Source organism: Denticeps clupeoides, chromosome 15 (genome assembly GCF_900700375.1).
Source record: "Denticeps clupeoides chromosome 15, fDenClu1.1, whole genome shotgun sequence".
Classification (NCBI taxonomy): Eukaryota; Metazoa; Chordata; class Actinopteri; order Clupeiformes; family Denticipitidae; genus Denticeps; species Denticeps clupeoides.
Window position 1 is genome coordinate 11,723,595 of NC_041721.1, and position 24,552 is coordinate 11,748,146.

The 24,552-nt window shown below is 39.7% G+C and overlaps 1 protein-coding gene across 2 annotated transcripts in view; it reads left to right on the forward strand.

The window, feature by feature from the left end:
• The window catches only part of LOC114764639 (potassium voltage-gated channel subfamily A member 5), a 29,219-nt gene extending 13,172 nt beyond the window's left edge, over nucleotides 1-16,047 (forward strand). The window contains exons 2-3 of one of the 2 annotated variants that reach the window (XM_028954427.1): nucleotides 3,345-3,464; nucleotides 14,516-16,047. The gene's annotated coding sequence lies outside the window, so the exon portion shown is untranslated. The remainder of the gene's footprint in view (nucleotides 1-3,344; nucleotides 3,465-14,515) is intronic. The other variant, XM_028954426.1, reaches the window with a different exon arrangement.
• Nucleotides 16,048-24,552: the final 8,505 nt, after the last annotated feature.

Genomic DNA, 24,552 nt, shown 5'->3' on the forward strand with positions numbered 1-24,552 from the left:
GAAACAACAGTGTAGTGGCAGCCTGATGGAGACTGGACTTTATCTCCATGTTTGGTGTGCTGTACACATTTAAAAAGTCAGTAAATAATGACGCATTGCGATGGCGTCTTCCCTTGAAAGTGAAGTGATTATCATTACGATGCACAGCACACGGTGCACACAATAAAATGTGTCCACTGCTTTTAACCCATCACTCTTCGTGAGCAGGGGGCAGCCATGACCGGCACCTGGGGAGCAGTTTGTGGGGACGGTGCTTTGCTTAGTGGCACCTTGGCTGTTTGGGATTTGATTACAGTTCAACTTCCTTACCAGTTAGGCCACCGCTGCCCTGTGGACAGATGTGGTAAATGCTGGGACTAAAACCTCAATTCACTGCATTAGTTTTTATGTACCAGTGGTGAACATTTTGTAATTGAAACCTATTCACTTCCATTTAGAAATGTCGTTTTTTGGATGGGGAAACTATTGTTGAAGTAACTCTGGTGGCTGAAAATGTCTGAAAGAGGAACTTTATCAGCAAGAATTAGTCTGAAGTTCCAGTGGAACGTTAGTCTGTCACTTTAAAAAAAAGCTTCATTTGTTGTTAGAAAACCTGTTTAGGTTTTTTAGTTGGATGCTTTAACTACATCATTATTTCTTAATGTAATTTCTCTATTCATTGTCATTTCTTATTTTTTCACCAAACAACAAGGAAACAAGAACAGTAGTGTAAAGTAGAAAAATGGACACATCAATGGACACCATTACACCAACAGATTGATTTTTGGATGGTGGTGTTGAAGACCATCCGTTGGCTTGACATCTGTTGGCTGATCTTACCAAACCATGGTGATGAATGTTTAAAATTATTTTTTGTCTCCAAACCATTATAAATACAGTAAATTTGGGTTCTCTTGGAAATGGGAACACTTTCCACATGTTATGGTGCAAGAGCTCTCTGCTGCTTTTGCTAGAAGTGGTTTGTGGTGACGTTGTTAGGGACCAGTCACCCTCTTACTCAGCCACAACCTTTTCACTGATGACAGCGTTTGAAATTCAAATCAGTGACCTGGTAAAGACCCATGAAGGGAACAAAGTGAGGTAAGGCAGGCCGTGATACAGGACGCATCGCTTCTTACGACCTGTTCCCTTCCACAGCCTCGCTTCTCTGCTATTAGCCACGAGCCATGTGCACAGATGTGAGTTAACATCTATAAATATAAAAAGATGCCCTTGGTGGATTTGTTCTCGACGTACGTTAATTAAAGGGTTTCAGCACAACTACTCACTGGGCTGTGGGTCTATGGCTGGGAAAATGGAGGATCCTTTCAGATGCGCTTATGTAACCTAATTGTTTTGCCCTGGAGAGGAGCAGTTATCTTAAAAAAACATCATGCATTGCGAGGACCAGAATTAATCAAATGCACGTTAACAGTGCTGTGATAATTAGACAGATTGGGACGAAATTGTGATAGAAAAACATGAAAATATGTACAAAAAAAGCTGAAGTGTGCTATAAAAATAAATCAAACACTCAATATATACAAATTGAACAAATTAAAACATTCTTAGACAAAGAAAAACACTAAATGTAGAAATATTTCCAAACTAAAAAGAAAAAAAAAAACAGATCAACTCAAGCATGTGATCAGGTCCAAGAAGATCAACCTGTAGTATAGGAACATCATATTGCATTATGGGAATTTATTAAAAAATCATATTGTAAAACAACTTTAAATGCAGGCATGATCTAGAAATAATATAACAGAATGATAAATATTCTGAAAGAGAGAAAGAGCTACTGTACACACAGTGTGGCATCATGCATTGGCCTCAAAACGTCCTAATTTTGTGCTGATTGCCACTAAGTGCATTGCTACATGGTAAGAGCGGGGCTTGTTTGAAAGTATAATGTCAAAGATTTCCTCAGGCGTTCCATCTACACCAAACCTTCAAACACCACCACCACCCCCTCCCCCAGTGATGGTATCCCCCGTATTCCCAATCGACTCCAAACCAAAACACCAGGACATGACACACAAACAGTAACAAGCAGCCAAGGATTTAATCATGTCGGAAAAAGGCCACTTGCGTCACTCCATGACAATATGAACTAACTTAAGTGAGGTTATGTGGTAGACAAGAAAAATGTTTCATATTTTATAGTCATCAAAGCAAAAGCAAACCTTTTCTGTCATGACAGCATTTGATACTCTTGTCTTACTCTCAACCTCCTTAAATTGGGCAACAGTCCTGAAAGAGTTCCTATGAGCTGCTGGTCATCCACTCCTGCCGCCCAGAGTGCTACTTAGGATTTCAGGGATTAACAATTAACTGCAGTGCGAAACGTTGCGGTTAATCGACCAATCAAGACTTCCCCAACATCGCAAAAAAATACGGAACCAAAAAAAACCCAAAACATGCTAAAGGAGAGATTTGGATTTTGATTTGTCCCTTCAGGGGCAGCTCCAGTCCCTTATTCCAATCACAGCCTTGTCGGCCTGATTTCTCAGACCACCACACAGTAGCGCCACAGTATGAAATAAGTGCATCTTCACTGGGTCCTAGAGCCTGTCTTTTCACAGCCAATCAAAAAAGAAAGTGCCAAGACAACAGCCAACAAGAAAAAAGCAATATTGTATCTGGGTAAAATGCAACACAACCACCAAAGGCATCCTGGAATTCTTCGCATTATTCTACTACTTGTTATAAAATCTACCAAACATTTTGCTGAACCCTAAACTTTTGCAGCATTTTAACTGACAACACCTATCATATTTCATTATCAGAGGATGCCTGACACATCCTCACATTATAATCATCTCTCTCTCCAAATAGGCTAAATGATTTTATTGAATTGTCTGTGCATCAAATATTTTCTTCCACAAGTCTAAGCAATTAATAATAACAAAACTAATAATAAAATGATTAATGAAACATTCCCATTCCCACTGACCTCCTGACAGGGTGGTGGTGCAGAGATTTGGTTCCATTTCTTTTTAGTATATCTACATTTGCAGTAGAATTTGTTGGGGTGCAAAGCAAGGGGGCCTTTCCTAGGATTTCCTAGGAGCTCAAATTTTTAGGGCTGGCATTGTAATAAAATGTTTATTATATAACTTACACAAATGTATGTCTTTTCCTGCAAAATGTCCAATGTACTGCTGAGAACTGGTATAAGTTAGGGACAGTGGTTGGTTCAGGCCTAAAACTGCTGCATGTATTGTTCTTGTGCTATTTTAAGAAAAGTAGCAAGTTATTGCTTGTCCTTTTACACTGTGAAATGTGTAGCTTTATGTGTAGCTTTATAGTATGAAACTTCATACATCTGTGAGACTTCTGCGATTTCTGTTATTCTTGGTCAGCTGCTCTGCGCACACAAGCAAGAAAGTGTCCCTCATTTGGGGTTGAGGAAGTTGGCAGCCTAAACCTATGGCAGCATCCTGAGATCATCAAGCGGACATACAGTATACGCACAATTGAAGGTATGCTAAGGGTTATAGATACTACGTATGTGACAGGGTGGGGAGGGGGTTATAGAGTGCTAAAGCAGCCAAAATTTGCCACATAAGAGGCACATTTACTAAAACAATGTCATGTTTTAGTAAATGTTTGTTTTTTTTTTACAATAAAATGTTGTGAAAGGCAACATTCAAGCTGTCAGTTTTACAGTGTTTTATTGTTTAAAAAAGATAAGAAAAAACAAACACTAGCGCGATCATTTAAAAAACTCATAATTTAGTCGTTCGGTGTTATAGGCTACTTATTGAAGATTTCAGTTCAATTATGTGTTCTTTAGAATTTCTCTTTTGTTATTGTCAGTGCATTCAAAGTAAGGGTTCTGGCACCAACAAATGAGCTGTATTACCTATGTGTACTTTTATTTTTGTCTAAAAAGTTGCAATAAAAAGTTATTGCCATATGCAATAAATAAATTCTTAAAAACCTTAAAATCTTCATATAATGTGTTTGTGTGAGTGATGTTAATACAATTGTGAAATCAATTCACGATAAATAATCGAGAAAATTGTGAAATCGGGATTATTTCGCTGACTATAACTGTACAACCAAAATCATGCTACTACATTAATATGTTCATATAAATATTGAGCACAATGTAAGTAGTAAACGTCAGAGTGAATGAAGGGATGGACACCGTTCTCTCAGAATTGGTGTGGTGATGGTGGTGGGGATGTCATTGACCCGTTGGGTGGAGTTTTTTTTTTTTGGATGAAGATGAGCACTCACAATCACTTTGATCTTCAGTGACCCTTTAAGGTGACAAGTGGGCTCAAATCCCCACACATGACTTTTTGTTCATTCATGTTTTTTTTTTTTTTTTTGCTGTTTTTTTATGTGATTTGTTGTAGATGTGTTTTAGCATTAAGGGCACTTTCATTTATAAAGGTGAAACCTAAATGACAGGATAGATCTGAAGGTTAGGCACAGAGCGATGAATGGCATGCCTGGGTCGCCTCGCCATCTCTGAAAATCATCCATTTCATGCAAAAACAAAGTGACACACTGTAAACCGCAGAGCTGACATGACATGTGGATACATTTACGTAATCCGCCTCTGCTGCCGATGCACAGGGAATAATGCAGAGAGCATGAAGGTCAGGGCTCACGGCCACCTCCGTCTCTCTGGCAGCCGCGCCGAGCGGCCAGGAGCTCCTGTGGCGAGCGCGAGGCGCAGCTGGTCCTGTTCGGCTGCCTGAGCAAAGACATAGGGGGTGTCAGGGCGCAGAAAGGAAGAGGGCTTTTCCATTTCCCCGGCTTTTTATCGAAGCCTTTTCATCTCCAGCAGTGATGAAACAGGACTGTGCCTCACGCCACGAGGCATGACTCGGGTGTTCTGAGATGAGGGGGGAGGGGGGTGGTAACAAGGGGGCAGTAAGAGGAAATGGAATTTGAGGGGGGGGTGAGAGACATTCATGCGGACAGAGAGGGAGGAGGAGGAAGCGGCCCCTGGCTGCGGCCAGCCTGGAGCGGGCAGCGCCGTCCACACACATTTGTGTTTGAAGGAGGCAGAATGGGAAGTGCGCGCCAGGAACAGCTAATGAATTCACTTTTAGCGAAAGGTCAAATCGCAGAGGATCTTTTCCAATTCAGAGCCTGTAACGGTGAACGTCAGTGTGCTAAGAAATGGCATTTCATCATTACAATTAAAATATTACCAAGGTTATTATTACCATGTTTTGTGGAAATCAACCTTCAATGTTCCACACTCCTTAATACTGGCCCACTGAACGCAATATTAATTTTCCCATTTTTTATTTTTCTGTACGTATCCAGAATGATGATTTACACATTCGATTATCATTGTACTCTCATGATTGCATAATTGGATATTTGCATATTATTGCAAATTATCATTGCAGTATTATGAAAGGTAATTTGAACCATTTTAACAGAACACCTAAAAACATCTTGTATCAGCAGTACATGTCTTGTTCCTGGCCACAGCTCTGTGCTCTGGTTTTGTGATGTCATGAATGGAGCTTCACGTTTGCCTTGTCCTTTGATTCCCTGATTACATAAATCATTCTCATCTGTAATATTAGTATAAATGCATTTATGCCATGTCCCGTCCTTCTACTGTCATGCATCATTCTCACCTGGATTCTGCCTGTTACAGTACAGGCCAAAAGTTTGGACACACCTTCTCATTCAATGTGTTTTCTTTATTTTCATGACCATTCATCTACATTGGTAGATTCTCACTGAAGGCATCAAAACTCTGAATGAACACATGTACATACATTTACTGTAACTATGCTGGATTCAGTAAGGAATTTCGAACACATGAAACAAACACCTTCAAAGGAAGCATGAGTGCATGAGTCCAAAGGGTTAAGTCACCACTTCCATTAGATGATAGTGTGCCACCCAGGGGCACAAGATGCAATGCTGTTTTAGAATGTTCACATGGACCAGAGCAACACTTACCAGCTCCCTGCACCATGATGAAGGACGTTCTTTAAGCAGAGACCACACATCCATGTGGCCAAATCCTTGGATTTCGGACCTTATTACTCAAGCAACACCGTGGAAGGAAGAACTGGTGTGTCATGTAACTGCTTATGCCCAAGCATGATGGGGGCATGTTTAATTCCATGTGCTGCATCAGCCACACATGAGAGCGCTGATTTAATTATACCATACATTTCTGCTCATCCCGCTCGACACACTCATACATAGGAAAAAAATGGGGGGGGGGGGGGGGTGCTCCTTTACACGATGCTGCCATTATGTAGGCCGTCATGCTCTCCTGCTTTGGCTCAGAGGGACGGGCAAGGTAATCAGAATCCTTTTGTTCCCCCGGCTCCCGCTTCCCCCTTTCACCCACTGTATGGATTACCTTACAGTGCATGGCAGAGGACTAGGAAACTTTTTACTGTTGGACAGGTCAATATGCCAGATACAAAGAGTGGATTTTCCCAATTATTTATTTCATGTTGTCACAAACTTGACTTCCTAAGGAAGAAAAGAACAATTGGTTAATGTTTGCTTTCAGCCTGAAGATGAACCCAGTTAATATAATGTGAGATGTGTTGAAATGTCACATACATGACTGTTTCAGCACAAAATGCACCATGTTATAATTATATACAGAATTATTATAATGTCTTACTGAATAGGTATGTCAATGTAATTATGTGTTTAGTATGTAGAGAAGAACATTTCCATAGTAATCAAAATTAAGGAAATGGCTGAATAAATGAAATTCACATGTAGGACATGTTTGGTGTTTGGGTCTGGTTCTGCTTGTCCCTGTATACAGGGAACAACAACCAGGTTTATTTCTTATATATCCCAAAATCCCATACAGTATGTCTCAGTGTCTGCTAAATGGCATCTTCATCATCATGAAAATACCAAAATTGAGAGAATAATTTTTCTGGAGCAGTGGTGTCCATCTAGAGAGCTGATACCCGACACCTTTCTAGCACACAATTTTCCTTGTGCATCACTATATGGACGAAACAAGAATCAAATTGTGCAGAAAGAGGAACCTCAATACTGGATCAATGCAGTGAAATGCATTAACGGTGCTTTGTTAAAAAGCGCACACTGCTTCACCAGGGTAAAAAAAAAAAAATATCAAAATCGTCTGGTGTTGTTGGGGCAATTTATTTTATCAGTGCCAGAAAAACTGGGTGAAGATCATTGAATGGTGGAGTAATCCCCTGCCTTACTGGAAGGTATTGTGGGCGCCCCAGATTGATTTTCCTGCACCCGTCGGATAAACCCACAGCCTGTCTGCGCGGAGAGTCTGATTGAGACATTAACATGGATTAAGCGAGGAGACGCTCGCACATGTACACACAGAAGCACAGTCTGAGCCGACAAACACAACACCCTCACGCAGTTCCTCCAACCAGAATAGTCTCACAGTGATGGAACGCAGAGTACACTTCATTTTAGGGCTTCGTTTTGAAACTGCAATTCACTTTTTAGAGAAATGTGAAACTGAATCTGAAATGGCAGTCGCTTTAGGATAAGGAGCATTAATGGATTATTAAGTAGGTACAGTAGGAACATTAAATAAGGTTTTAAAATATACTGTAAATCTAAACTGTACGGTGAAAAAAGATGAAGTTGCTTTTGGATTCTGTGGATTAAGGGTATTTGCTAAGCTGATAAATACTTTAATGCAGAGTAGTATGATCCCTGAGCATGTTCGGCAGAGCATCCTCACATGTCTTTGTTTTGAAAATGTGAAAGCATCCCATGGTTACTCTCACCAGTGACCTTGAGTTGCTGAGATACGTCTTGGTTGCCAGATTGGATATTTCTCCCCCTAATTGTACCCTAATGAAGTGCACAGAGTTCACCGCAGGACATCGTGGGGGGTTGGATGAGTTGAATGGCCTGCTTCAGTTTAATTTCTGTCTGGATTGCCCCACTGGTACTAGCTTGTAACTTTGCACCTCATTAAACAATAAAGAAATTTGAATTATTCTTTGGAGCAAATGGACAATAAAGTTTATTTTACATTAACATCATTTACATTTATACATTTTTTCAGTATTATTGTCACTATTGAATAATAATTTAAGTTAGGAAGGGTTCAGAAATAGGAGGGATATGTCTGCAGCACTGCTTTTCAAATCTTTCCTTGTTTGGTGATATTTGGTTGAATTGACCACTAAATTAGCAGCTCATCCTGTTGAAGGTGTTTTGGTGATGACTTTCAACAGATAATTGCAGACAATGTACATATTTTTTCTCTGCAACAGAAAAATATTAATGAATAATATCAATGTTTTATTCATTATTAATAATAATAAGAGTTTTGTTCTTATAATTAATATCGCTAAAATAATTTAAAAACTCGTAGGATGCAGTAGTCTACTTTTCCTTGCACATTAAATAAGGAAATATTTTATGCTTTTCTTTCTGTTGTTTTTTTTCAGTAATTAAGTAAATAGAGCGGCATGGGCGCAGTGATGCATAGTGCTGTAAAGGAAGTGGAGATTCAGGGTTAAGAAAAGCTGGAGCCCGAATGGAGAAATAGAGCCACCTAGTGGTCAATCGTAATAAACATTATGGTGCATGTGGCATGGAAACACAAAACCTGTTTATTTTGTAAACAACACTGCAGAGCTTAAATCAACCGCCCCCAATGTGGACTGAATTATTCATACGCTTGGCCATGACTACGACGCACCAATGAACAGGTTGCATCGCCGCGCTCCGTGCAGCCAGGTCCCCCCCCTATACCTCGCGAAAAGCAGAGGCAAATTTCAGGCAGACATCACGCTCTCCTGAGTGCAGACAGGGTTCATGCAAACCTGAGACAGTAAAGCTGATCAGGCCAGAGGGGATTTCATGGGGCAGTGGAGCGCTCGGCTGCAGGCAGATTGTGTTCATCAGCAGCTCAGCGTTACCACGTCGAGATGGAATGAAATCACTCTCCCGCTCGCAGGCAGGCAAGCAGGTTTGCTGAGGACAGAAGGTGAATGTACAGGAGTTCTAACCTTTGTTCTAATGCTACCATTCTAAGCAGTCAGTTTATTATTATCATTATATTATATGTGTACAAACCCTGCCTTTTAATAAGCATGTAGAGAAGTTCGTATAATAGGTGAATATTGGTATATTAGGTATTCGTATGAACATGTAAGACATTTTCACCTGCGGTCAGTCAGTGTTTTTTTTATGTGTGTGATGGACCGAAGCGGCGTGGATTGGGGGTTTCCTTCTGTTTCCTCCCAGCCCACGCTGCCTTGCTTTTCCAGGTCCGGGGCGGGGGTGGAGGGGGGCCGAGCAGCCTCTGTGCTCCCTTCTGCATGCGTCACAATTCCTTCATTACGCTAGCTTGCCCACCAGGGCAGGCGAAACTGGGACAAACCCTGGCAGAGTCCCTGGTGCTCAGACAGAGCTGATGGAGGAAAAGCATCAAACCGGGCAGAATGCAGAAAATGGGGGGTTGGGGGTAGATAATGACTGTTGTGTCAAAAATCATGACACACGCTATTAAGACTGTAATGAGAAAAATGTAATATGAACATTACATATACAGCTTATATATTATATAATGTGTGCAGTTGTAGGCATACAAAAATCTCAGCACAGTGCTGTGAGAAGCATGCAGTGAAGATCAGTATCAGACTTTCAGACATATGAGGAATTTAGTTCCAGCTCAAACAACAAAGCACAATATAATGTAAAAAAAAGACAATATAAAATTACAATACAATATGCAGCTAACACCTTATTTACAGACAGTAAAATATAGACAGAGCAACACAATATACATAAAGTGCAAGAGAAAATAGTGTGTAACGTATCAGATTAGACCATTGTGGTGTTGTAGCTATGGAGGAAGTTGTCATAGAAACAAATATAGCAACCATTACATAACGAGTTATTAATGAGGGCGACTGGCGTCAGAGTGTCATATCACTCGAAGGTGTTTGTTTAAATGTTGGCCATGTATTGTGACATGGATTCTGTCATCACACAGTGATGGGTGGTAGTAGCCTAGTGGGGAACACACTCGCCTATGAACCAGAAGACCCAGGTTCAAACCCCACTTACTACCATTATGTCCCTGAGCAAGACACAAAACACAGAGTGTCTCCTGGGGGGACTGTCCCTGTAACTACTGATAGTTAATCTGATAAATCTGATAAATGCTGTAAATGTAAATGTAAATGAAGTTGGCATGCTAACCTGGAAGCATGGACCTCCTTGTCTCATTTTTACCTCTGTGTACCTCAAGAGGCGATAGTGAGCAACTGTAAAATCACTTCTGCCCTCGGTGGCGTGTAACCTTCTGCTGATTTGGTCACGTATTGAGAACATTTTTGAGGTTTTCGTCCCAGCCTTCAGACTAATTGCTGCTCTGTTGTTTTAACTAAGTACAAATTTGCAGCCCCCCCGACACTGGCTTTTTTATATTATTTTATGGGAGGTATTTTTTATTTTGTTATATATGTGTAATGTTAAAATTATAGATAATAAATAATGGTTGCCAGCCAGCCATTTTGTACACATTGCACCAGAAGGTTAAATGTTATGTCAGTGGTTCCCAAGGTGGTTCACCTTGTGGAGCTGGAGTGTGGAGCAATTTTCAGAAAATAGGCTGCAAGCATCGAATGCTGCTAGCACCAATTAGCATAAAACATCTGTTGTGCACACTCTTTCATTTTTTTTTGTACAGAGCCACATGGCTGCTGTTCACTGAGATTAATTCATTATTTTGTTTGTGCATTATGAATATCTAATGGATTTTCAATACATGCTATAAAAATATGAACAGGCCACACCTATATGTAGATACTAGGGGGGTTAGAAAATATCAATACAGCAAAATATCATTATTTTTTTATGTGGTGATATTATATCAATACAAGGCCATTTAATATTTTCCTTCACATTTTCAGTGAACTGTTAAATATCACATTATGTACAGTATCAGAATATATTGTGTCCCATGTGTTGTGATATGTATTGTATTGTGAGATATTTGCCATTATTAGTGTGTACTAGATATTTCTGGGGGTTTATTTTTACTGAAGAGATTTATTCTGCAAAAGAAAAGAGACGTTTTTTCTGAACATACATGTTTCTGGTATCTAGGTGTGGGTGAGGAATCAAATGTTAAGTGGTTATGTGATGCCCAGGGGAGGGGCCTACACAGCCTGCCCTCCATTGCCTGATGAATGGGTCCTAATTGGTCCAATCTGAGGCTACTTGAGATAGGCCAATTAAGACCTGTTCAAATAGAGTCCATTAATGTGGACTCAGCTTTCCTTTGTGTTTGTTACAGCTCCTGACAGTTCATCACACGTGTTTGGGTTAGTTTTTGTTCCTTTTGTGTTTCCTTTCGGCCACCGTGCCTGTTTAATTTCTGTTTATAATAAATCCCCTTCCCTCTATGACGTGACTGCTTATGGATGAGCTAGCTGAATCGTAAACTGTGTCTGGCCATGTTTTCTGTAATAGATTAGTGTTATTCTGACTAGTCTATTGAAAAGAATGTTAGTGATGGGGTTTTATTATCATCTCTGTGTCAAGCATGTTAATTTATTTTAATCCCAATTTACTTATGCAGTCTGTGCTAAATAAATATATATGTTTGGAAACGCTAACTAGGGAATAATCAGATAATCCACAAATATGACTGCAGGGTTATTTGTTAATGCATCCGGTCTATATTTGTCCTGCTCTGCATTCAGAAAGGAAATTATGGTACAGATGCCCACCTCCCGGCAAAGAGAGCACTTCACGGTAGTGCAGACTGCTCCTACATGGGGGCTGAGGGGCTGCCTTTGTGTGCTATTGACATGGAAGAGGACACTAATGCATGGGCAGAAGCAGCTGAAGAAGCATTAGGGTGCAGCACAAGGGCCCGGGACTCTTTTCTTCATGTGCACTGACCTGATAGAGCAAATAAAATGGCTAAAACCTCACACTGAGTCACTCTAATCAGCTACAAGCAACATGCATCACTAAACCATCTTAGTGTGAGAGTGGGGAAAGGGGTATATGCAGACAGACTTATGTGCTTAGAAGCCCATTTACTTGTTCATTGCTAAATCAAATCATTAATTTGTAATGTTCATGTTTAATAACAATTGAAATGTTGCAGTTCATACAATGTTTCTATTTAGTGTGGTAATTGGAAATTATTTTCAGTGAAAACTTGTTGCAATGCATTACAGATAGTCAATATGTCATTATATGAAGAACTGAAGGCAGAGACCTGACCTGTGCATTCACTTATATTCACTTATTTACTACAGGCACAGTATGTCTAGGCTTTTTAAAAGCTACTGGACAACTTACTGTAGGTCATGTTTGATTTAAAATTATTCTTCATAAAAGGATACCCTTGCAGTTTTAAGCAGTGCTTAAACATTGCTGTCAGAATAGGTTAGAAGAATTTACTCATTGTTCACATGGATTTTTACAAATCCAAATTGTTCGACCATCAAACATCACTCATTCATAGTGTCACTACCTGATTTGGACCACAAACTCAATTTGTACTGATCATGCCTGAAATCATCTGGTTTAAGTTACCTTGCTCATCTGATAAGTCATTTCTATGGTCATGATCATGCAGCTCTATCTCTGATGTACCTAAATTCTATATTTACTAAATACTAAAATCATATTCTATACATAAGTTATGTCTTGTATCTGCAATGTGATGTATACTGTATAATAAATAGCCGCTCCGCAAATACCTACTTAAACTCTGCCATGTGTGGGTTTTCCTATGTTAAATCCTACTGATATCCTAAGGATATCTAATAATCACAAACTTTTTAATCAGGTTTAAGATGACAAAATCTTCTTTAACTCATTAGCTCAATGACAAATCCTTGATTATGCAACCGTTAAGGCCAGTGGCCGACTTTTCTCAGTCAAAGCAAAACACATGAAAAAAGGGAAAAGGCAGGAGAGGAGGCATGACAGCCTGGAGTGGCGCTCGGTGCGAGCCCTTCCCAAAGTAGGATTTGGCGTCGGCGGGCCCATGTGCATATGCTGTCGTGGATTACACTGATCCAAATTAAAACCTAAAACGATGCCGTCAGTCATTCATAACTGCAGAGTCCGTGTGTGAGAGGAAGCAGCTCGGCAGATCCGTGGGCTTCCCGGTCCTCTGGGCCATCTGTCACCCGCCGCCCGGCTGGATTAACTTCCAGGGAAGTTGCTGAGGGTGGGTGAAGTTAATGGGTAGCGTGGTCTCCAAAGCCGTCACACTTTGCCTGCGTCAATCCAGCTTGACCCAGTATTTGACAGTGACTGCCACATTCCGATTCTCAACCGCTGCCTTCTGCACAAGCATGAAATGAGGGCGCGTTTCGTTTTTTCCCCGGAATGAAGAGCCAATCAATGCACATCTAATTTGACAGCCATTAACACAAATAACACTGAGGTATTTTCTGAGCAAAGCACCGTCCCCACACACTGCTCCCCGGGTGCCTGTCATGGCTGCCCACTGCTCACTCAGGGTGATGGATTAAATGCAGAGGTCATATTTCACTGTGTGCACTGTGCTGCTGTGCTGCTGTGTATCACGTGTGACAGTCACTTCACTTTCACTTTCACATAGGACAATCATGACTAGCTTCTGTGCATCAAGTAAACTTTAAAGTGCACTTTAAAGCAGGAGTGATTCGGGGGAATCAGAGCAATTTTCAATTTTATTACATAATCACATACCTCTGGATTCTGTCTCGCTTTTAGGAATCTGTGTCAATTTTGGACAACAATGTATTGTAACTTACATCTAAACAAAAGTCTACAATAGGTGGGTCTTACAATGCCGATACATTGACTATTTTGGGGTTAAATAATTTTACACTGTAAAAAGAATAACGTGAAATAACGTGTATATATTTGTACATATATACAGATACATATTTATGTTATTTTTTGTGATGCTTTTACCTTCTGCTTCTGTCCACTTTCTGCCGTGATAGTAGGGGTGGTAGTAGCCTAGTGGGGTGGTAGTAGCCTAGTGGGTAACACACTCGCCTATGAACCAGAAGACCCGGGTTCGAATCCCACTTACTACCATTGTGTCCCTGAGCAAGACACTTAACCCTAAATTGCTCCAGGGAGACTGTCCCTGTAATACTGATTGTAAGTCGCTCTGGATAAGGGCGTCTGATAAATGCTGTAAATGTAAATGTAAATGTGACAAGTGCAATTTCCCACTTGTGGGACTAATAAAGGTTTATCTTATCTTATCTTATCTTAAATCTTGCTGGTAGCAATTAGCTAGTAATTTGCTGAATATCCTTACTGCAAATTTAATTACAGTACTTATAAAATACCATAATTGCTATTACAGCAATAGTCACAGTTTTGTCACTCATCACAGTGTTATGCTGCTGTATATTTTATTACAGCAAATATTACTGCATTTATTTTATAACGCTATTTTAAACAGCAGCATAATTATTTTTGGCACTAGCAAATGGAAGCGAATAGGCCCATGATGTGACAAATGTTTTGATCTAAAATACTATCAAATGACCTTCTTTCTTTGTCTCTATATCTCAACCAGGTCCCGCTGCCAGAGGAGCAGCACACATTCATCACCACCATCAGGACCACCTTCCTCCTCAACAAGACCATCAGACGCCATCACCACCCTTTTGGAAAACCTGTGCCTTCAACCAGCCCCAGCAGTGACACTTTGTTTTTGGAGAGACTCTTTATCAAGAGCTGCAGAGGAATGCCAGAGACCATTTCTACAAGCTGTTTTCTGTACTGGCAGAGGACCAGGCTGCCCTCCCTTGGAACTATGCAGGGTGTGTCACGTGCAATTTTCCTGCCATGCTCTGGACATTTTAATGACACAACGTGATACTGATTTACTTTATATCGAGAGAAATTCCTATCTGTGCAATATCGGTCTATATTATGGTGAAGCTGTTACGTCGAAGTAGACTTTGGATAACTTTTGCTCACGCTTATTTTTTTAAAGCTGTTTCTCCTGATTTCTATTTTTCTAAAATAAACAAATAAATAAACGCTACCAGTGGACGTGAAACCCAAGCACAGCGGAGGTCGTACTCTCAGAATATATATATATATATATATATATATATATATATTTAAAAAAAAACATACGGTCTCCTTTCTTTTGAACGGCCAAAGCCATAGCCTGCAAACCTCAACATTGGCTTCATTTGGTCAGGAGCTCGCAAAGGAAAGGACTGATGAAGCACTGTGTGCGCTCTTGCTTACTTTCTTCTTAATCCTGCAGTAACACTTAAGTATTTAAGTAAGCCAGAGGTGGATGTGTGGGAAGATTTGGTCTTGATTTGGATGTGAAGTTAACCGAATCGAGTAGTTAGCCATTCTCTATACCTTTTTGTGGCCTGTTTTTTTTTTTTTTTTTTTTTTTTGTATTTCTTCCTGCATATCAAGGCATTATCTGGTGTTTGTACATGTGCGAGTGTGTTCGAATGCAGGTTTACGAATAGACTGTTGGTTATGTTCTCACCCTCTTTACCTGAGACCTTGTGAATAAGTGGAAATTGTGTCTCTTAAGCTGCTCTCCTCGTGCCGTGTGGACTGGATATACCCAGCATTATAGAAATTACTGTCCTTCAAAATGTCCTTGAACAGTCAATTCATCCAGTACCTCGCATGCAGTGTTACATTTTACGATTAGATGTAACGGTCACTAGTACTGTGTTTTGTCATGGGTTTTAATTAAGTCAGTGTAAAGTCAACAGATATTCCCGACTTGACAAAGGAACATGTCTTTTGCCATTTTTATTTTGAACTCGGGGAACGTGGCAACGGTCAGACATATTCATTGTAATCTTCATAATTTACAGGGTGATGCAAGGTGATGGAAACATTCTCACAACATTCTCAAAACTGTAATACATCGATGCAAGTAGTGTGTAATTATGGATATTCCAGTGTGAGCACAATGGAAAGCAGTCTTCAGGGTTTTACAGGGCAGTGATATGAGTGGTGTGAATGTCAGACACAATGTCGGTCCATAGGACAAACTTTACAGTACACATCTCTGTTAATGCTGAAGTTGTAATTTATATTTTAACATGTTTTAAAAATGAATATTGTATGTCTCGTTTTTTTCATATTGAGTTACCTATAATATATCACTCATTCACATTCAGGGACCGTTTAGGTTATGGTGCATCTTCCCAGGACATCGGGTGAAGGGCAGGGCACCAGTCCCATGATATACCAGTCACATGCTAGGAGGACATATGTTGAAATATACCTGGAGATTTCTATTGACTGGTTCTAATGTTGTAAATTGTGTTGCCTTCGTAACAATATGCACAATATTATCATGGTGATGAACTGATTCACATTCATCTTGTCATCAGTTTGAGTCAGGTTATAGAATGAAACACTCGTTTGCTTGCATAATTGTCATTCCGTCAAAGCATGAGCAATTTTATTACATGCCACTGGCTCCAAGTATTAGTAAATCAATTTGGTTGTCTTAGTCTGAAAATGTGAAAAACCACCCATCAATTTATACAGATTGAACACAATATAAAATACTTATCATCATTTTCAGGGCAGTAAATCAATAATGCATCCTCACTGGACATAAAAAGGCCTTATTATGGACTGGTAAGTATGTATATTGAAATATTTAACTAGAATCTCTTGTACTCATTGAATTGGGGTGGAAAAAATATATTACAAAAAAAAAAATTACAATTAGTTAAGCATAATAATTTAGGCTGTATTGTGACAGAACATTAATTGGTAACTAATTGGTACAAGAACAAATCCCAGCCTTGTAAACATAGAATCAAAGTAAAGATTACATAGTTTGACATAGAGAATTCAATTTATTTACTCGATAAAAAAGATTTGAGCACTAATCTAAAACACACAGAAGTGTGTGTCGACTGAATCTAGAACATATCGCTGTTGAGGAAGTTTGGTCTGGGAGATGTGTGCCTTAAATCCCTGCATAACCCTTCTGCATTTTTTTTAGCAGCGTGGTTCCTCTCTCCAGGAATCGCCACTCACAAATACCGGTCCGAGAGTAAAATAATCACTGGTCTCAGAAAGGAGCTTTTAAGCTTCAGAAATGTTTGTCTTCAGGATGCCTTGAGAGAATCTTATCTGGGGACGGCAACATTGGTCACTGGTGCTCACAACTCAAGAGGTGAGTGCAGCCCAGATCCAGATCCAGTGTCTTAACTGGTCTTGTGAACTTGAAAATGGTTTTTACAGAAATCAGAAAAGGCTTCTTCCTGGTACGGACAGCTGGACTCTCATATGTAGGCCTATATTTATGTTGCATTCAACTTTTGAAGAACCATGGCAACGAACAGATGGCAGTGTCTATAGTAATGTGGATATACTTTACAGGCCAACAGTGTGGACACACCTTCTTATTCAATGTGTTTTCTTTATTTTCATGACCCTTTACATTGGTAGATTCTCACTGAAGGCATCAACACTATGAATGAACACATGTGGAGTTATGTACTTAACAAAAAGTGGAGACCTGGCCTCCACAGTCACCGGACCTGAACCCAATCGAGATGGTTTGGGGTGAGCTGGACCGCAGAGTGAAGGCAAAGGGGCCAACAAGTGCTAAACACCTCTGGGAACTCCAAAAGCATTTCAGGTGACGAGAGTGTGAGAATGCAAGAGTGTGCAAAGCAGTAACCAGAGTAAAGGGCGGCTTTTTTTGTTAAGTACATAACTCCACATGTGTTCATTCATAGTTTTGATGCCTTCAGTGAGAATCTACCAATGTAAATGGTCACGGAAATAAAGAAAACACATTATATGAGAAGGTGTGTCCAAACTTTTGGCCTTTACTATATGGGTCAAAGAGGTGCTGTTATTTTTTTATTTACTTCCACTAGAGGGCACTGTATCTCCAGTCTAGCCTTTGTTAAGTATGAAATTGTGGAATACTTCTTCTTTTTCTTCCTTTGGCTGCTCCCGTTAGGGATCACCAGAGTGAATCATCTGTGATTGCTGTCCACATAATGGAATGGAATATTGCAACCCTCTGCAACCCCCTGCCTGGGGCCGTCACAAAGAAATACACTGTCATGTGCATCCCTAGTGTCAGGGCGTGATGGCTGATGGCTGGGGTGTTAATTTTGTGCTTACAACCTGTAAAAACGTTTCATCATATCATTCCACAAGGTTAAATTTCTGTGAAAAGATTAAAGCAGCTTTAAGCAGATGGTCTGCAGAAAACACATCCTATAAAATATTCCAATTTACATTCATCCCATTTATTCTCTTTTCTCCAATGCTGTATTCCATTGCCCATTTAAAAGAAAGCATCTCCAGGTTGCTGGCATGAAAATTCAGCTTGTTTATTGTGGTTCAATCTTGTAGCCAGATTAGGCAGTTAATAATTCAGTTAATAATTCATAATTTGTCAAGAATATACTCAAAAGAAGGATTAAATCATGAAATCTATTTTTTGCTTCTAAACTAGCCAGATAATTCACATTTCAATTTTTAGGCTTAAATAAGCATGCAGCAATTGTTGCACTTCTGACAGTTAGAGGCATCTTGCTTTGCATAAAACCCAGTCTGAATCCTTCAAACTTTACCACACCCAACAGAGCCAACAAGGTCAAACCGATGTTCAAAAGTGGCACTTGTAGATTTGCGTCTGTTTTGGTTGTCACGATGGAGGTGAATGCTGGAGGCAGTCTTTTTCGGGAGCTAGGGGTCTGGTATGAAATGAAATTTCCTTCTCTCATCAGCTTTCAGAATGTGTTCTGCAGGTTGTACTCATGTAGAACTGTAGGTTCTGCAGGTTGTACTCATTACTGTACTGTAGCTACTGCTTGTTTTTTATGTTTTCATTCATAGCTAAACCAGCATCTATGAAAGGGATATGAAAAGTATTATGCATTTCATTCTCAAACATATTTTTGATAATGATTATTATAATTACTTCATTTCAGCTACATTTAATCTAATTTGAATAATATTGCCGATCCATTTAATTAAAATGAAAATATATATTTTAAGTTCATGGACCAGGGTCAGTTAGAATAATTAATTTCAATATATGGCTTGTTAATTAACAAAATACACTGCATTTGCGATTTGTATCTGTAGTTGAAGGAACATTTACAATGCAAATGTCTGGTTACATTGCAAATTTGCTGCTGGGTCTAAATTTATGTTTTTGCTCTTTAATTTTCACATTTGATAATATTTTTACATAAATTACATCTGAATTGTAATAAATTGCAGTTGAAAAAAAGTATTTTTTATGATGCTTATTTTCTAATTCTATGGTTTCTAAAAATTTTGAGAAAAGCGGTGAGTGTTACATTGGCATTAAATTCAGCCAATCCAAATAACCCTGATATCCAGCATAACATTTTGTAAGAGGTAGGAACTGACAAGTCCATGCTGAAAATTGCATATCACTTGACAATTATGCCCATAGCGCATGGCCATATTTGCTAACCATTGCCCCACTGTGCAGCCACACATAATCATAATCTGAGTAATCTTTAAAATAATAGAGGTCAATGTTCTGAGTACTGTGAATTCCCAGTGTTTTATCTAGTTCTGGATGTTTAAGAGTAAAAATGGTGTCAACAAAGAAAGAAATAAAATAAAAATATATATGCTAAAAAATGTGAAAGATAAAATAAGAAACCTAAAGAGATTCAACCTTTAAGGCTAATTACCTAGTCTTTGTTGCCTATTTCCTCAGGGCAAAATAAATCTATAGTTTTTAACTCCATTTTATCCAAGCAAAAAATGCTTATTTAGTCATAAACAGATAAGATAAGTTTAGATGATCCTAAAGGAAGGGAGGAAGTGGACAACAGCACAGACAGCGTCAACTGTATAGTATAAAAATTCACTGTACAAATACGCGAATAAATAGTCCTAGAATAGCTGAATAAAAGCACATGAGGAAGAGGGCATGAGGCATAAACGCACATCATATTAGTCTAGCAAATCTCAAGGCACCAGCCTAAACATGAAGAGGATTAATCTGCATAGATGACCAACACAGACTAGAGATATGTGGCAAGTGTGTATAAAACACCCAAGGAAACCAGACACACGCACAACCACACGTCACATAAGCGGTCCAATACTTGAGAACTGCAGGGCGGTTGGTTGGGTGACAATGGCACATAACTTTAAAATATCTTGAGTAAAATACAAATCCCCTTAACAGAGGGTGTAATTACGTCAAGCGTGATGCAAACAAGGGTTTTTAATGAATGAATGAATGAAACCGCAAAGTGGCATGAGGGCCGATAAACACAAACAGAACCAAGCAGGCATCTCCGGGTGGTAAGAACTGACAGGAGAATGCGGCAAAAAGGCAACTTAAATATTAGTCCCAATCAGCCCACACCAAACGATATGCAACTGTGGACCATAAGGACTTAAATCAGTGAAGTGGTGCCACCTGGTGTACCAGCGGCACAGTGGTGTCACGAACGGCATCCTTTCATAAGGCTGACCATGCCCTGCAGTGCACACACTAACTGCTTCGTGTATTTGTGAATTGACCACAAATGATTCACTGGAGGAACCGGATCAGAGCACAGAATATTTTGTTCTTCAGTAATGTGACGCAGAAGTCCAGCAATCAGACCTTATCTTTCTGAATGGATTACAACTTTGATATTAAGATAAATGAACCCCAGGTATTTCTGAGATGTGTCTCATCTATGCCTGAAGGTGCTTATTGCCTCTCATTGTGAACACAATGGAATAGAGCATGTAATGACCACAGAAACCATTTTGCACTGGCAGACATGTGGAGGGTTACCCATTAGCCCATGTGAAGTGTGCCTCCCTTTTAATATTGTGTTCAGCACAATGGCATTATTTGTTCATGATAAGGTGCTGCTTATTTTGACGGATCTGTGTATTTAATGTGTGTACACTGTCAGACGGTGATTAATTGCCCAGAATTAAATTGTGTCTATATGTATTCATGTCTGATCACACCTGTAATTTAACAATTACAGCAAAAGGCACGCATTAAAAATAACACCAGCACTGTTTTTGTTGGGATCAGTATAGATCTTCAACTGGATAAAAAAGAAACGAAGAAGAAGAATAAAACATTCCTGACGGAACCAAATTCATTCAGTACCGCTCATGAACACCACAGAAATGGTACTGTAAATGGTTGGCAGGTGTCTCTAATATAGTTTCGCAGAATTAGAATAACACAGGATGCCAGTATTCTTAGTGGATCAAAGCATTTGGCAATTTTTGTCCTGTTCATTTGCTTTTGCAAAACACTCAACCACACCAATGTATATATGCTTGTGAACTTCATTGAACCTTTTTATCAAATACTTATGCAAATGCTTTTAAACACTTTATAATATTCAGATAAATTGAAAACTGTAAGTGCAATTCAGGAAAATGTTTTATTAAATAATTAGATTATCTAGTCACTATATTTTTTGTGAATTTGGGGGTTTTAATATGTTAAAATGTTTTATGTTAATATGTTTTAATATGTTTTCTTCTGTAATCTATATGCTTGGCTTGATAAAGTCATGGCAATGTGTGTCTGAAAAAAATATAGCAATGTTCTTTAGAACATACTCAAACAATGTAGCATATGTAGGTGTGCCACCATACCTGTCATATTTTGTAAATTCATGTACAGAAGAGTGTTCCTCATGCTCTGAACTCACGTTAACCATGAAAAATCATGATTTATTCCTTCTGTTTGGACAAAAATGGAGTAGATTTTTAGGTGTTTGACAAATAGCTATTATTGCTAATGAAGGGCTTCAAAGAAGTAATCCATGATCCAAAGCCCAACTGAACCTCCCATCCATGAAAGGGTACACATGTGACTGAAATCATAAGAACACAACCCTGCTCACTTAAGGCATGAAGCCTGACACAATAACTCTGATAACGAGTGTAAATGGGCGCTGTGAGATAACATCATTGTTCAAGACTCTGATAAGTCTGATTGGGCCACCTAAATATTGGAGCATATAAGTAGGTATGAGGTTAGTTCTGTATGAGGTTCTCTAGAGGTCCGGCATCATGTCCAACCACACCAACTATCTGGTTGTAGTCCTCATCTGCCTGGCAGGTAAGAGAATTGTGTTTTCTGAAGTTACTCATCATTTCATGGGGGGTATGTTCATTGTTAAATTGCTATACAAACCTTCTGTACCCGCTAGGCAACCGCTGCCCCAAAAAGCCAAAAACAAACCAAAAACATTATTTTGAAATTTGAATAATCTGCATAGATAAGCCTACACAACACTACAGAAAATAGTGTTCAGAATTGTATGTATGGCTCATGTATGCAAAATTGTATTGTATCATTATTGTACTTAATGTTAGATAAGATAAATACAATGATCACTTACAACAAACCCACAAAACCGTAATTTACATTTAAATTTATGGCATTTATTTACATAAATGTATGGCATTTATCAGATGCCCTTATCCAGAGCGCTTTACGATCAGTATTGACAGGGACAGTCCCCCTGGAGACACTCAGGGTTAAGTGTCTTGCTCAGGGACATAATGGTAGTAAGTGGGGTTCTTAAAATGAAGGTCTACATCATCAACAACATTTATTTCTTATATAGCCCATAATGTCATACAGTATGTCTCTATGGGCTTTGACAGACCCTACAGTTGACACCCCCACACTTGACCATTCTGCACACAAAAAAAAGAAAAGAAGAAACCTTGGGAAGGAGTGAGACAGAGAGGGACCCCTTTTAGGTTAGAGTGCAATTGGTGTAAATGCAGGGTTGGTGATAGTTTATCAAGGAAATATATCCATTATTATGCCATGGGACTATTTGAAGGTGTTGGTGTTGGTGGCTGTGGTGACGCTCTGGTACATTTCATGCTGGGTCGTCTTGTCAGAAGCTCATAACCAGGTAAAAGGATCTAGAGTAACTCAGAGAGAGACAGATTAGACTGGGATTATGGGTGAGTGGTTATGGGGGATGACTGTGTACATGTCGAATGCAACAATGGCCCCAGTGGACAATCTAGGACAGCCTAGGTGAGTTATGGAATGCTTGGCAGAATCGGTGTGATGTGTTCAAATCTTCTCAATCTGGTTAAAATTCTCGCAGCTGCATTTTGAACTCGTTGGAGTAGAGCATAATTAGAGCATTGCAGTAGTATATTCCTGACATTACAAATGCATCAACCAGTTTTTCTGCATCATGCCAGGTGGGTGTTCCTCTTAGCTTTGAAATATTGCTGAGCTGAAAGAATTTAGTCTCACAGAGTTTGCTTATGTAGGCTACCTTACATTAAAGCATTTTATATGGTTTTAATGTTTTGGCTGATCTGAATAAGAAACAGGATGAATTATATACCTTTTTTCAGGAGCCATTGCCACTGAGAGGATACAGAGGAGCATCATAGAGACCAATAAACCATGTGAGTGGCTCTTTATTTGGAATATAAAGGATTCATATATAGGACTTATTTTAATGCAGTGTCATTTTTCGGTGTCATTTTACAGATGGACCTCTTGCAGTGGAGATCTCTGGGGTCGACGTGGTTACTGTAGGAATACCATATGGTTTTCAGTGCATAGCTCAGTGCGTCCCAGAGTGTAACTACACCTGGACTCACAATGGACAGAAGAGCTATGGGAGCGAGCTGGACTTTCTATTAAAGAGCAGGGTGTCATCTGAGTTCCTGGTTTGTGTAGCCACCAATCCGGTGTCTGGAATGGCATCAAGTAACAGCAAAAACTTGAGTGTGACAGGTAAAGAGCGATGTCTTCACCACACATGAGTCAATTGTTGGCAGATCTGATAAAATAGTTCAGTTTTAAGTTTCCATGGGATTGTTAGTCTTTTATGAATTTGTTCTTGTCTACCTAGTAAGATTTTACAAACACTTGTAACAAGTTAGGATTGTGATCATTGATTGAATCATTTTTGAGTAAAGACCACACCCTAAATTAAAGAAGGAGGCTAGGAAGCCTTCTGAAAGAAGTAATTGGGTTTTATGGAAATTTTGTGGAATTTTAGTCATGGAAAAAGAAATGATGAAGTTGATCTGAAAGCCTTGGTTATGATCCTAAGAGGGGCCGTGGGATATCAACATCGACGGGCCCGCAATGCTGCTGAGCGAAATCACCTCTACGTTCACGTGCTCGTCCGACTGCTACCCGTCCTGCACCTTCAGCTGGATCATCGACGACTTCAGGCTGGATAATCGCAGCAGTCAGGTCAATGTGACACCGGCAGACTACATCTCATCTGAGACCATCACCTGTGAAGCTCAGAACACTCTCTCTGGCCTGTTTGCGGCGACCACCATCGTAGTGTGGGTGGCACGTAAGTACCACGTAACACGCGTGCATTACACTTTGTTTTGCAGTGCCAACGGACCTTCGAGTAAGAAAGTGTTTCCTTGTCCTCAGTTGGGCCATCTAACGTGGAGATCACCGGACCAACTTCGGTGACCGTTGGCCAGTCGTACGAGTTTCTGTGTTTGGCTGAGTGCACCCCTTCCTGCAATTTCACGTGGTCTTTCCTTGGGAAGACGCTCTACGGGGATCAGGTGTATGTGCCCATTCTCCAGCATGGGAAGGAGTTTCTG